Source organism: Quercus suber, unplaced genomic scaffold (assembly GCF_002906115.3).
Source record: "Quercus suber isolate HL8 unplaced genomic scaffold, Cork oak 2.0 scaffold_49, whole genome shotgun sequence".
Lineage (NCBI taxonomy): Eukaryota > Viridiplantae > Streptophyta > Magnoliopsida > Fagales > Fagaceae > Quercus > Quercus suber.
In genome coordinates this window covers 486,929-497,944 of record NW_027069514.1, presented here as the reverse complement: position 1 = coordinate 497,944, position 11,016 = coordinate 486,929, and the positions used below count along the sequence as shown (strand labels likewise).

Sequence of the window (11,016 nt, the reverse complement as noted above, 5' to 3'; positions counted from 1 at the left end):
TATATATATATATATATATAATATATATATATATACATATGTATATATAATTGAAAAGAATTTAGGGGGCAGTGGCCCCCATGTCCAACTACAACTTCGACACTACCTAGTACAAATCAATTTCTTATGGTCCTTTTGGTATGTTCTTTGTTATTTAGACATTGACAAATCGGAAGTCACGCACACATAAAGAACTTGACAGCAATTTCCATGGCTGACTTTGCCTTTAACATGAGGAAACTTTGTCGGTGTCGGTGCGGGTGACGGTGCGTGAGTCTCTGTGTGTGTTTATAACTAGATCCGCACAACTAATTGTTTTAGTTTTGACGTGTTAGTGTAATTAAAAAAAAAAAAAAAAAAAAAAAAAAAGGGAAAATCTAAATTCTTATGTATCACTGGTGACAGCACATGCCTACCAAGTACCAGCTTTAAAATTATGATTTATTTATTTTTTTGGGTTTTTACTTTTAACTAAAAGAGGAGGAAGAAAACAACACACGCAACTTTTGATGGCAGCGCCACGTCAGCAAGTAGGCATTCTATCTGCCACGTAGGAGGTTTTCGTTAGTGGGTTGATGATAAGGACCATTTTAAAAACAATTTTCTTTTTTTAGGGATTACATTAATAATGAAATCAATTTTGTTACCAAAATGGGAATTGACCTAAAATGTAGGGGTTAAAACTGCATTTTCGCCTAAAAATTTTGGCATCTTCCATGTTAAGAAAGAGAATGTTGGCTATCTACATTCCTTGCACTGAACCAGCCAAGCTTATCCCGGCTCATAGAAGTTTTAATTGTGAAATTTGGGGATTTCAATTTGTGAGACTGTGTTGAGAGGGCATTCACATCAAAGATGCTAAAAAATATAGTTTTTAGCAACTTAAATCATTACTTTATCTATTTTAAGATCACTTTAATGCTATAAATAAATAAATAAAACAAATTAGCTTAGACCATGTAAAAATTAATGGATATAAATGGAATGACAAAGTGAAAAACAATTATAAAATTTTAGGGAAAAAAATGAAATTTTATGATTATTTTTCCTTATTCAAGTTATTTTATTTTCAATTAGTTAATAGTTAACAGTGTTATGTGGGCAAATTGGAAGTACATATTAAGCAATGCTAGAGATATAACAATTTTCATAACAAATTTCACTATTACTGAGTTGGTTATTATTGATTCTCACGTGGGCTTATCACTTACACTACTTTGTCATCCATCATAAATAACTTGCCATCTCACATGCTTAGTTGTAATTTTTTCTTTTCTTTTTTGGGAGAAAAAAGTAGAGTAAAAGTTTTTGACCCCTCATCTTTTAGGTTCATTTTACCCTAATTAGAATTGACTTACCACTAGATTCTTAGATTGTCAAAGTTTATTGGATAAAAATAGGTACAATAATGTAAAGTTGTGATTTACAACTATGTTTTTTGTTGGCTTTAATTTCATGTCAAATTTGATTGTAATTCTGTTCAATCATTTTCCTGTATTTTTGTGGGATTTAATGTAAGAGTTGTGTGTGAGAGTTTAGTGAAGATTCCTTGAAGATGAGGATTTCGCAACTAGCTCGCGAGTGCCAACCCACGAAATAGGCCACATAAGAAGCACATGTTGGAATTTGAAGAGTTTTTGACAGGTTGGATTTCACGAGTCATTCGCGACTCAGGCTAAGTCGCGAGTGACTCGCGAAACTCTCTGCTTGATTATTTTGATTGTGTCTTTTCACATTCCTTTACCAACACTATATAAACTCTCATTACCCACAAAATGTAAGAAGCACAAGGAGTCTTTACAAGAAATGTTTGAGAGATAAAACCCTAGCCAAACACTTGAGAGTTAGAGATTGTTTACCTACAATCCTCTACATCATTTCTCTAAAGTTTCATTTACTCCTACCTCTCCATCTACACATATTTGGGAGGTTCTTAGCACAAACACTTACCTCACCCATTCTGAGTGTTGAGAGAAGTTTTGGTGCCTATGGGAAGCATTGGAAGAAGTCATTGAGTGGCAGATGCAATCAGGTGGAATTGTGGGATTTGAATAACTGGTGAAGACAAGACTCTGAGAAGTCTGTTGGTAGCTAGAGCTTGGAGGGCTCAAGTACATTGGGTAGATTAGGCTTGGAGGGTCTTTTTAATATTCGTGTACTCCAACTTATTCACTAGTGGATTGATTTCGGCTTGGGGGGCCGTGGAGAGGTTTTTCGCCGAGTACTTTGGTTTCTTTTTCGATAACATGTCACGATGTTATCTTGTGTTTGCATCTCTCTTCCCTACTCTTTAAGCTTTACATTCGTCACTTATTGTACTTGCTTATGCATTAGAGTAGTGTTTCGGTTTATTGCACATCTTTTACTCTTCTTCCGCATTTAGTTAAGTTAGAGTAAAAGCAACTAAGCCGTAATTTAAAATTGGGGGTTTAAACAAGCATTAGTGTTTCTACACAAATTGAGCTTTCAATTGGTATTAGAACGGGTACACTTTTTGGATTTCGTTATCCTCGTGTGATCCTAGACCTCATTTGAGATGGATAGATCTCAATCCCTTAACGCACCTTATTTCTTTGATGGGAGTAACTTTGCGTTTTGGAAAGTACGTATGTGTGCTTTTCTATGTGCTATTGATGAGACCATTTTGGATTTCGTTGAGAATGGTTGGGTGAGACCAACAATACCCAAGGCTGAATTGGACAAGACTGCCCTTGCTTTGGCAAATCCCAATAGCAAAGCTATTAATGCATTTTTTTTTTTTTTTTGGTGTTTCAACTGATGAATTTCATAGGATCCCTCATGTGAAGACCGCTAAAGAGGCGTGGAAAATTCTCGAGACTACCTATGAGGGAACTAAGAAGGTCAAGGACACCAAATTGTAAATACTCACCCCGATTTGAGGAAGTGAAGATGAGAGAAGATGAGTTGTTTGCCTCATTCTATGGTAGACTCAGTGAGATTGTCATTGCCAAGCTCAATCTTGGAGAACAGATTGAGGATGCCAAAGTTTTAAGGAAAGTCTTAAGATCCTTACCTAAAAGCTTCCAAGCCAAAGTCACTGCCATTGAGGAAAGTAAAGACTTGGATGAGATCAAGATGCAAGAGCTTGTCGATTCTTGTCAAACTTATAAGCTCGGATTGCCCTCTCACAAGTTGAGAAAATCACTTGCTCTCAAAACTATAAATGAGAGAACTGGTAATTCCTTGGATGAGGATGATGTTGAGAAAGAGGTGGCTTATCTTGCAAAGAACTTTGCAAATTTCTAAATATGAAGAACAATGGGAAGTCATTTGGCAAAGGAAAATTCTCATCTTTCAAGAATGACAAGAAAGACTACAAGAAGAAGGATGTAAGAGAGTCATCACCACCCCAAGGGATTGTTTGCTATGAATGCAATGGACATGGGCATTTGAAGAAGGAGTGTTCGAACTATTTGAGAGGAAAGGGTAATGTGCTAACAACTACCCTTAATGATTTGGAGAGCTCAAATTCAGATTTTGAAGAAGGATGTGATGGTGATGGAAACTACTCTGCGTTTATGGCAATTACGTCGGTTGATTCCAAAGATGAATTGAGTGAATTGGTTAAGGAACTCGGTGTGCACTCTAACATTGAAGAAAATGAAGTTTCGGATGATGAGGAAGTGTACCTTAATGAAGGTGATGAGAAAATTCAAGATGTTTATGAACCATTACTTAAGAATTGTGGCAAGTATGCTAAAGTTGCTAAGAGTGTGGTCAAGAAGATGAAGAGAATTGAAGAAGACCATAAATCCACTCTTGCACAACTCAAGGATGCCAAATGTGAAGTTGAAGACTTGAAAGAGGAGCTATTGAATGCTTACTCAAAGATCAAGTTTCTCAAACTTGAAGTGATTCAAGCTAATGTTAAAGTGGAGTGCATCACAACCAGAAGCTTGATAATGTTCTTTCATCTCAAAAGCCTTTCTCAAATAAAACCAAACTAGGCTACACCGGTGAAGGAAGTTCGAGTGCAGAACCAAGAAGGGAGATGAAGTTGGTATCGGCAAAGGATGTAGAAAAGCCCAAGATTGAGATCCTTATGGTTGAGAAGAAGGACATTGAGCCAAAAATCAAAGGCAAAAGGAAAGTCACTGCCTAAGAGTCAAAGGGGACCTTAAGTGAAGTATTTTTGTCACCATTGTGGCATTTGAGGGCACACAATACCAAATTGCTTCAAGCTTCACGCTCTCAAAAGGGTTGATTCTCTGCATGCTCAAGGAAATGAAAGAAGAATGCCAAGAGGAAAGCAAGCTAAGGGAGAAAATGATGGTCAACTCATTAGAGATGTCATGGAAATGCTTAAGAACATGTCATCATGCCTAGCTAGCTTCACCCTAAGGTTTCAAAGTTATGTTGGTCGTACCCCTTTGTCTAAGGATCTCACCAAAGCACCAGTGCGGTGTGGGTGAAGAAGGGTACTTATGCATGATTCATCCACTATGTCCATGCATTAATACTTCCAATGTCTTAGGGTCATAGTATCATGCATAATGCCATATGCACTCTTCTTACTTCAATGCTTCTTCTCTAGCATGTTTTTTTTTTTTAATGCTTTTTGTTTAATAGGTTGTTTTTTCTGTTGATCTTACTTTATTGCTTTTGTTTTGAGTGAATAAAAATCCAAAAACTCATAGTTAAAAAAAACCTAAAAAGTTTGATCGCTTGTGTTGTGTCATATCACATACGGAGTTTGGCCCAGTACCTTCATACTAATGACGTAGTGTATTTACGAGCTTAGCTTGTTAAGTATGCACTTATTAAGTGTGAGTGAAATCTAGAAATCTATGTTTGGTTGTTGTAAATAGATCTTTAAACTTGTCATAGATGTCTAGCCAATAGTCTTGATTGATCTTGATACATGCGTAGACTTGATCCTATATATCTCATCACATTTATTTTTATGTCAAAAAGCTCTTCAATCGTGAATCTCTAAAAGGAGAAGGAGCTGAAAAAGCCTTACTTTGAAAACTAGTTAAACTAGGAAAAGATGGAGTAAAAATGTATTCAAAATGTATGATGCCAAAGCCAAAGGCTTATTCCTCAAAGAAATATAAAAAATTTCATGGCATCATTGCTCAAAAATTGAGTTGTATTGATAAAGAAGTATGAAAAATGGAAGCCAAATGAAAAGCTTTCAATTATTGTAAACACTTTGGTGAGGAGTCATATATGTTCATTTCTACTAGTGAGATAGGTCACTTGACTTCGTGCTATTTGTGTATGGTTTGATTGAATTGATCATTGAAACTTCACACTAGACCATGGACTAATTCATGCTTGATACCCACACATAACACACAAGTCTAATGTTCAATGAATATCTATTTCATTTGTGTGATTGTACGTGTTCAAATGTGACGTGTATATGCTCAATTGCTTGATGATCAAACCCTAAAATATTTTTGAGTATTTTATTTGTTTTTGGAAGTGATTTTTGTCACCTTGATGTTGAAAGTTTTTCTCAAAATGTCAAATTCTTTTTGTTGAAAAACTGTGTCTGGCTATTTCACGACTGCTTTCGCAAGTGGTTCCAAGTCATGAGATTTTTAAAGAATTCCAATTTCTTAAAAATTTCAGGTAAAGAGTTTTGCGAGTCCCTTGTGAGTGATTCGCGACTCAGACCTGACCTGCGAAATTCTGCCCTATGCATCTGCACATTTCGTGAATAAGCTCAAGACTGGTTCACGAGTCATTGACTCGCAAAATGTAGAAAAAGACAGTTTTAAAGGGCTCAAAAAATCAGTTTTCAAAATCATTGTATTTTTGCACTCCGCGATTCCCACCCTCCAAAACTCAAAATTTGTCCTCAAAACTCAACCTCTCTTGCTTGGATTTCATTTCTAAGGCTTCTCTAAGGTAATCTCTAACCTTTTTCATCTTTCAATTCCTTAGATTAATTCTTTGATTTCATAAAACCTAGGGTTGGGATTATTTTTGTGTGGGAAAACTTAATTTCTTGGAAATTTTTTTATTTTGTTGATTGAGCTTAGTCCCATTTTGTTTGTTGATGATTATGTTGGCCCTATGTGGCATTTTGAACATGTATTTAAAGCATATTTCATCATATTCATGCATTGTTCATCATATAGGGTTAGTTCATGCATGCTAAGTGTTTGATAAAATGCTCGTTAGGCATTTTTGCACTCGTTTGGACTCTGATGAGTACCAAATTTTGGGGATTTCCATATTTACTTAATTGTAAAATGTTTCTATCATTGCTTGTTCATGCTTTGGTCATGCTTTGCACATTCACACTTAATGCATGCTTGATGCACAGACCCTATCACGTTTGACATGTCCTACTTATTGTCATGCCATTTGTCTAATTAGACTTCTAGCATTGTTCTCATGTTTTTGCGTTCAAATGTATGCTCTTTTACTTAGTTTTTAAGAGTTGTTTGCTTGTTTTTGTACTAACTTGCACTTAATCAAGTTTGTTGCCATTTTTATGTATGGTTTGTGTTTGTTTCTTTTGTGGATGTCTCATCTCAAGAAAACCACTGCCAAGAAGCCTCTTAAGCGTCAACAATACGAAGAGCATCATTTCCGAGATAGAGATGCATTTGAGGAATTCTCGGAGTTCTATAAGGATGCTGTTATCATTGTGGAGAAGGTGGATCTTGGGTCTTGAGGGCTCCTCTTTTCACAGGCTTAGTAGATATGCATGATATCTTAATTCGGGAGTTCTATTCGAATGCCATCGTATAAGGAGATCACCTCAACTGTTGGGTGAGAGGAAAGGAGTTCACTATCTCAGCCATGTCCATCCAGAACTTCCTATAGATCAAACCAATGATCTCAAAGTCTTCTTTTCCTTATGAAAAGAGGACAACATCAGTATCGGTAGTAGTTCCGGATCTGGGGGAGAACGAAAGAGACAATCCTTACACACTACTAGCTTCTCTCCAGATATGAGAACATTGGCCTATATTATGCTCTTCAACCTCTATCCAGTGAGGAATCTGACAACTCTCTTTCAACCACGAGCATAATTTCTTCATGACTTGTACCAAAAGAAGGACGTAGACATTTGTGCTCATATCTATCATCTCCATGCAAAGTGTGTTAGCAAGAAGAAGACCTAGATGACTTTGTAGTTCTTGGGATTGATCATGTCTATCATGTGTCAAGAGAGTGTCAAGATTCCTTCCAGTTTGCCAGTCATGAAGAGGGAAGATTATATTTCTGCTTAAACAATGACGAGGAGCAAAGCTCGTCTTTGTGGTCTTGAAGAGGAAGAAGGGACGCCAAGTGAGGACACTGCTCATGAGGGGGGTAACACTGATGATGAGATTGAAAACTTCACTCTTGAACCTAAAGATATGGAAGCCTCACCTACACGGCTTTAGGAGTAGCCTCAGGCACTAGTCATGCTCCCGATTGCCTTGGTCTACTTCTTAATAGATTTGATCATTTCCAGCGATCATAGGAGGCTATGCAATGAACTTTGGACGATCACTATGCTTACACCACAACTCAGATGACTTATCTTCAAGAGCAAATCACTGCTCTCTCCACTCAAATTAAAGATTTGACGAGTATGGACTTGCATCTTTGGCCATTCCGGTCAAAAAGGGGGAGTGGTATTAGCTTGAGGGGGAGTATTTTCTGAGGGGGAGTAGAATTTTGAAACTTTTACTACTCTTATAGTTTATTTACATTGCTTTAATTTAAAACTTTTAGTACTTCAATTTAAAAATGAGTTTATCTTTATTACTTGTGTATCTTGGTTTTTATAGCCGTTTCTTGATGCTTTTAGTTATCTATTGCCTCTTGAGTTAGTTTCTTTAATGCATCATGTGCTTGTTGGACATGCAATTAATTTTTGCACTACTCTTAATTGCTTGCATGTCTGGATGATCATTTACTTGTTAAATGTTCATTGTGGTCATTTCTTAATGACTGTTCATGTTTGATCAAGTTATGCTATAAGTTCACATCTCTTTTGTCTTTACTTGATCGCATTCTATTGTCTCTTTATACTTGCCTTGTATTCTACTTGTCTCGTATTTAATGAATCTATTTGTTATGTGCAAGTGTTTCATGATATAGGAGTATATGGTTCAAGTGCTTCATTGGTTTTAGATTTAGGTGTGAGTGAGTTTTGCCTCTGTTCTCATTCTCACGTTTTAAGTTTAGAGTCTGTTTAGGAGTTTTGTTACCGAATAGCCAAAGGGGGGGGGGGGAATTGTAAAGTTGTGATTTACAACTATATTTTTTGTTAGCTTTAATTCCATGTCAAATTTGATTATAATTCTGTTAAATCATTTCCCGGTATTTTTGTGGGATTTAACGTAAGGGTTGTGTGTGAGAGTTTGGTGATGATTTTGTGAAGATGAGGATTTCGTGACTAGCTCACAACTGGCTCACAAGTGCCAACCTGCGAAACAAGCCAAGTGAGAAGCATATGCTGGAATTTGAAGAGTTTTTGACAGGCTAGATTTCGCAAGTCATTCACGACTCAGGCCAAGTCACGAGTGACCCACGAAAGTCTCTGCTTGATTATTTTGATTGTGTCTTTTCACATTCATTTACCAACACTATATAAACCCTTATTACCCATGAAATGTAAGAAGAACAAGGAGTCTTTACAAGAAACTTTTGAGAGAGAAAACCCTATCCAATCATTTGAGAGTTAGAGATTGTTTACTCATAATCCTTTACATCATTTCTCTAAAGTTTCCTTTACTTCTACCTCTCCATCTACACATCTTTGAGAGGTTCTTAGCCCAAACACTTACCTCACCCATTCTGAGTGTTGAGAGAAGTTTTGGTGCCTATGGGAAACATTAGAAGAAGCCACTGAGTGGCAGATGCAATCGGGCAGAATTGCGGGTTCTGGATAACTAATGAAGACAAGGTTCCGAGAAGTTCATTGGTAGCTAGACTTGGAGGGTTCAAGTACATTGGGTAGATTAGGCTTGGAGGGTCTTTTTGATATTCGTGTACTCCAACTTATTCACTAGTGGATCGATTTCAGCTTAGAGGACCACGGAGATGTTTTTCGCCGAGTACTTCGGTTTCCTCTTCGATAACACATCTCGGTATTATCTTGTGTTTGCATCTCTCTTCCCTACTCTTTAAGTTTTACATTTATCGCTTATTGTACTTGCTTATGCATTAGAGTAGTGTTTCGGTTTATTGCGAATCTTTTACTCTTGTTTTGTACTTAGTTAAGTTAGAGTAAAAGTAACTAAGCCGTAATTTAAAATTAGGGGTCTAAACAAGCATTAGTGTTTCTACACTAATTGAGCTTTCTATAGAATAGACAAAAGTGTTTGAACTCAATTAAGGAACAACACTATGTCTTTACCCTACTTTTTTTTTTTTTAATGAGCTCAATTGTGACTTCGTAGAACTTCTCTTACCAAAAATGATAAAGATCAATGCTTATCACATGCGCTCGCGCGCACACACACACACACATTTTTAACAGAAATCGTGACACAATTTCAGTTAAAAGCAAGTGTGTGATAGTGTGTCGTCAAGTCATGATTTTAGTTAAAAATAATTATGTGTATATGGTGTGTGTGATTGTGTGTGTAAGAGTAATTACCGAATGATAAATACCTATTGATTGTGTTCTCCAAAAATCCAACCTCAAATCTCTCTCTCTCTCTCTCTCTCTCTCTCTCTCTCTCTCTCTCTCTCTCTCTCTCTCTCTCTTTTACACACAAACACATACATTAAGATGGAAGACAGTACTGATACAAAACACTTCTACCACTTCATCAATGGACAAACAAAGACCAAAATATTACATTCCAATGGACAAACTAAAATAGAGTTGGAAACAATATCCAGAATATTGCTTTTACTAAGTAATTCAAAAGTGCTATTGCCCCAAATAATATTTGATTAGTAATTCTAGACTTTCTAGTTCATTTTTTTATGTAATAGTGTGTGGAAAGGTATGAACATGAAGCTGATGAAAGTTTTTGTCACCAATTATAAATATTGAAATTCAACTTAGAATGTAATATCAACATGATGTTGTCATGTAGTGAAAAAAAAAAAGTGATGAAGGAGAAATTATTAGGTCTACCGGGAGGACCGTTGAAGTGGTCCTCCCAACCAATGAAAGAATGACACTTATGCAAATGTGTGAGTTAGATTTTTATTCAGCACAAGAATCAGGGGAAAAAAAAATTACTAAGTGATATCACATTTGCATAAATTGTAGCGTTTTATTGGTTAGAAGGACCAAGTGGGCGACTTTAGCAGGTGGACCTAATAATTTTCCAGATAAAGCCAACATATATAAATACATTATCTTTGTACCCAAAAAAAAATCTAACCTCACCTTTTGAAGTCTGCCTCTCTCTCCTTGTCTCTCTCACCCACACACTAAGATGGAGGCCAGTATTGATACAAACACTTCTACCACTTCATCAACCCCAATCTCTCATTCCCCTCCATCACCATCTTCACCTCCTCCTCCAGTAGCTTTTGTGAAAGGCCCTTGTGCGGCCTGCAATATTTTCAGGCGTACATGTGCAGAGAAATGCCCGTTGGCCCCCTGCTTTCCATGCACTGAGCCAGCCAAGGTTACCACGGCTCATAGAAGTTTTGGTGCTAGCAATACCATCAACTTCTTCCAGGTATTTTCAGAAAAGAAATTATTGGTTTTGTAGTGGTGTAGCCAGAAATATTTTTAGAAAACCAAGCTAAATTTCTTGTCTTATATATGTAATTTAAATTTTAGTGGACTAATTAATATATTATCTTGTTTTTTCAGACACAGGAATGTATTGAATTTAATTGTCCTAGAAATGAGAAGGCATCCACGTGTTTTATATGTATAAATCGTTCCATTTCAACCACAAATGCTTAATTTACTCGGTTATTAGTAAGAGTAATAAATTGCCTGTTGGTTTCTTATTTTTGGTGCTCTACTCTCTAGCTTTACCGTGTTAAACAACTCATGCCCAATAAAGAACAAAAATTTGCAAGCTACGACACCACTTGGAACCTAGAAGTTGAAATAAAGAA

The 11,016-nt window shown here is 36.5% G+C and overlaps 1 non-coding gene across 1 annotated transcript; it reads left to right on the top strand.

The window, feature by feature from the left end:
* The first annotated feature begins 10,228 nt into the window (after positions 1-10,228).
* On the top strand, positions 10,229-10,905 carry LOC112038756 (uncharacterized). Its single transcript, XR_010628368.1, has 2 exons — positions 10,229-10,625; positions 10,763-10,905. It is a non-coding gene; the product is annotated as an uncharacterized LOC112038756 (transcript).
* Positions 10,906-11,016: the final 111 nt, after the last annotated feature.